We start from the raw sequence: 4194 nt of genomic DNA on the forward strand, positions 1-4194 counted from the left end.
TCTGAAACCTGTCCACCATGGGTGACCCTGCTGGTTATTTAAATTTTTTTATTTATTTAAAATAAAAAATTCTGAGGTGGCATAGCCCTCAGAATCACAGCAATTCAAACCATCACAGCACGACAAACAGATGAGTAGCAGTTGTGTGGTCGCTGTTAAACACGAATCTCCTTGTGATACGGCCCTTAAGTCTGGCTCAAAGGTGGGATTTCCATCCTCAGATGTCGAGTCAGTCAAGAGGCAGAAGCGCAGCAGGGGTGACAGGGTTGTAATGAGACGTTTTGGGCTGTGCTTGTGGGTCTCTTGATATCATCCCACAATTCATTTGGTCTTTGGTCATTAGTGACCAATGCATCGAATCTGTTCTGTAGATGATCTCTGAATTCAGGTTGGATATACTCCAGGCATACTTTGGCTCTCATGGTCTTAATATTCTTCAGTTTCAGCTTGATCTTGCATATGAGCAAATGATAGTCTGTTCCACATTTGGCCCCTGGCCTTGTTCTGACTGGTGACTGCTTCTCTGGTGTTTCTTTCTGTGGATATAGTCAGTTTGATTTCTATGAATGCCATCTCTTGAAGTCTATGAGCATTTTGTTGTTGTTGGTAGGTGCTGTCAAAATGGTACCGACTCATTGCGACCTTATGCACAACAGAACAAAACACTGCCTGGTCCTGCTCCAATGTCACAATTGTTGCTATGCTTGAGTCCATTGCTGCTGCCACTGTGCTAGTCCATCTCATCTGGAGTCTTCCTCTTTTTCACTGACCCTCCAGTTTACCATACACACTCACCATTTATGTTGTTATAAAAAGCTAGCTGCAATAAATAAGTCGTTGGTCTTGAAAATTACACCATGCAATCTCTGGTGTGGTTTCTACCACCAAAGCCATATTTTCCAACTGGCGATCCTTCTTCTTTGCTTCCAACTTTTGTATTTCAAACACCAGAAATTACCAATGCATCTTTATTGGATGTTTGATCAAATTCAGACCACAGAAGTTGATAAAAATTTTCAGTTCCCTCATTTTTGTCATTAGTGGCTGGTGCATAAATTTGATTAATAGTCATATTAACTGGTCTTCCTTATAGGTTCATGAACATTATCCTATCACTGACAATGTTGTACTTCAGGATAGATCTTTTAAATGTTCTTTTTAGCAATGAATGCAATGTCATTCCTCTTCAATTTGCCATTCCCAGTATAATAGACCACATGATTGTCAAATTCAAAATGGCCAAACCAGTCCATTTTAGCTCACAAATTCTTAGGATATTGATTTTTATGTTTTTGACTTTCAATTTTCTTAGATTCTTACCTCATACATACCATGTTACAATTTTTAATGAATGTTTGCAGTGGTTTTCTCTCATTTTCAGCAAACGAAGTGATGTGATACTTTGCTCCATCCTTGTCACTACGTAGGGTTGACTTTATTTTGAGGAGGTAGTTCCCCAGCTGTATTGTGAGTGCCTTCCAACTTGAGGGGCTCATCTTCTGGCACAATATTAGACAATGTTCTGCCAGTTTGTTTTTTTTTTTCAGAAGTAGATAAACAGATTCTTCTTCTTAATCTAGAAGCTCGCAGAAACCTGTCCATTATGCATGAAATGTATCACCATGCATGAATTACTGGCAGTATATCTTCCAACACCACAACAACAGGTAAGCTACCACAGAAAGACAAACTAACAGATGAGTGGTAGACAACAGAGATACAAATCCAAAAGTAGGATCCATCAGAAAAACACCCTTAATCATATCTGATTCAGGATCTCACTGGTGCTCTCCTGTCTGAATTTCCTAGCACTGCTGTAACAGAAGTCCATAAGTGGGTGGCTTTAAAGAACAGAAATTTATTTTCTCACAGCTCTGCAGGTTAACAGTCCAAATCAGGGTCTCGGTAGTATTGATTCCTTCCAACTCAGTATTCCCAGGCATTGTTTACAGAGGATCCTCACAGGTTGTCTATCTTCCTTATTTGTGTGTACCTGTCTCCATATCTATATTGCTCTTTATATAACTCAGAAGTGATGAAGTTTAGGATTCAGGCTACACTGGTAAGACGCCTACTGACAGATTCTTTTACATTGCATTTTGGAATGTGATTACATTGCAGATTAGATTATATATCTAATATGTATAGGGGTTAAGATTCCAACACTTCTTTTGGGGGTGGCACATAGCATCTAAAAATAAGTTTTTGGTACTAAACACCAGGAGCAAAACTGTACTACTATGGGTTTTTGTTTTTTTATCTAGTGAGTACACTCATCCATACTATTAAATTAACTTCTTTGTAAATTTGATGTGGTTCATTCTATCGTCTCCAATCAACTTGAAATTCAACACAAAAGAATTCTTTTGGATGTTAAGAAATGCCTGAAATGAATTTCATTGACATTTGCAGTCAGAGCTCTAGCTTCCCAAGAGAGGGAACCACCCTTAATGAATTCTTGCCTAGGTGAAATACGACTCTAAGCAGGACATAAAAACTTTTAAGACTCAGTTTCCAAAAGGATAATATTTACAATATAATTACAAAAGAAGAAATTATTATTACCTGGAAAGCTAAATGACCATAGGACTTAAGGCAGTAGTTGACCTATCATGAAGTAATATATACATTGTTGTTGTTGTTAAGTGCCGTCGAGTCGGTTCCGACATACATACATAGTGTATTGTTAAATGATTATTACGAGAGAGGCTGAAGCAACACGGAGGAAACGGGAGTGACCCGAGAACGCTGCCAGCACCATGAGCCTCCTCAACAGGCCCAAGAGTGAGATGACGCCAGAGGAACCGCAGAAGCGGAAGGAGGAGGAGTTTAACACCCGGCCCCTGTCAGTGCTCACGCAGTTGGTGAAGAACAACACTCAAGTGCTCATCAACTGTTGCAACAACAGGAAGCTGCTGGACCGCTTCAAGGCTTTCAACAGACACTGCAACATAGTGCTGGAGAATGTGAAAGAGATGTGGACCGAAGTCCCCAAGAGTGGCAAGGGCAAGAAGAAGTTGAAGCCGGTCAGCAAGGACTGCTACATATCCAAGATGTTCCGACTTGGGGGCTCTGTCATTGTGGTCCTGCGGAACCCACTCATCACTGGGAAATAGGGGTCCAAAGTCGCCTCCCACCACCCCGTGAAGACCTGCCCTGTGTTGGGAAAAATAAAGTCCCTGTGGTTTTTAACTGTTTTAAAAAAAAAAAAGCATGAATATGAAGTTAAATGCATGCTTTATTAGCAGAAGCAATAATAAGGTCACTTTATTTTATATAGATCCCTGGGTGCTACAAATGGCTTATATTTTACTACTAACCTATTTAAACCCATCTAGCTATTTAAACACATCTGGCACTTAACAACAACAGAGACATAGAAAAAAGACTTGGCAATCTACTTCTGTAAGACTGTTGTTACTTGCTGTCAAGTAAATTTCAACTCATGGTATCCGACTGTGTAGAGTAGAGCCTCTCTATAGGGTTCTCAAGACTCTGACCTTTCAGAAGCACATCACTACCCTAGCTCACAAGGCTCCAATAAGTGTGTTCAAATCACCAGTCTTCCAGTGTGTAGTCAAGCACGTAACCATTTGTATTAGCCAAGCACTCCTGAAAGATTACAACTATTGAAAACCCTTTGTAGCTCAGTTTTACTCTGAAGCATAGTGGGTCACCATGGGTAGAAATCAAATTGACAGTAACTAGTTTTGTTTTGTTTTGTTTTGTTTTTTGTTTTGTTTTTTCATCATCTTAGGACTTTAGAGCTTCTAACACCTAGTCACATGCCTGTTGCTTGATATTCATAATATCCTGGTTCAGCAAGCAAGGTCTTGAAACACTAAGACTTAGTATGTACATCTTCTAGCTCTTAGACTAATGCTAACTCAAGGACCAAAATCATTTGACAGCCACTCCTGGATTAACCTTCTAGTCTTTACTGAAAATATTTCAGGTCAAAAGACTCACAAAGTTTGGCTCAGTAAACTTGGGAAGTAATCAGGAGATACAGGTCCAACGTATAAAGCATAGGTTCTCTGTAAATTATAAGACTCTACGAAATGTTTTGTTGGTTTAGGTGCCATCGAGTCAGTACTGACTCATAGCAACCCTATGCACAACAGAACGAAACACTGCCCAATCCTGGGCCAACCTTACAAAATTGATGCCATGCTTGAGCCCATTGATGCTGCC

The 4194-nt window shown here is 39.9% G+C and overlaps 1 pseudogene; it reads left to right on the forward strand.

Moving 5' to 3' along the window:
• The first annotated feature begins 2759 nt into the window (after nucleotides 1–2759).
• Nucleotides 2760–3116, forward strand: LOC102835825 (annotated as a pseudogene).
• Nucleotides 3117–4194: the final 1078 nt, after the last annotated feature.

The sequence above is a fragment of the Chrysochloris asiatica genome, unplaced genomic scaffold, assembly GCF_000296735.1.
Source record: "Chrysochloris asiatica unplaced genomic scaffold, ChrAsi1.0 scaffold00085, whole genome shotgun sequence".
Lineage (NCBI taxonomy): Eukaryota > Metazoa > Chordata > Mammalia > Afrosoricida > Chrysochloridae > Chrysochloris > Chrysochloris asiatica.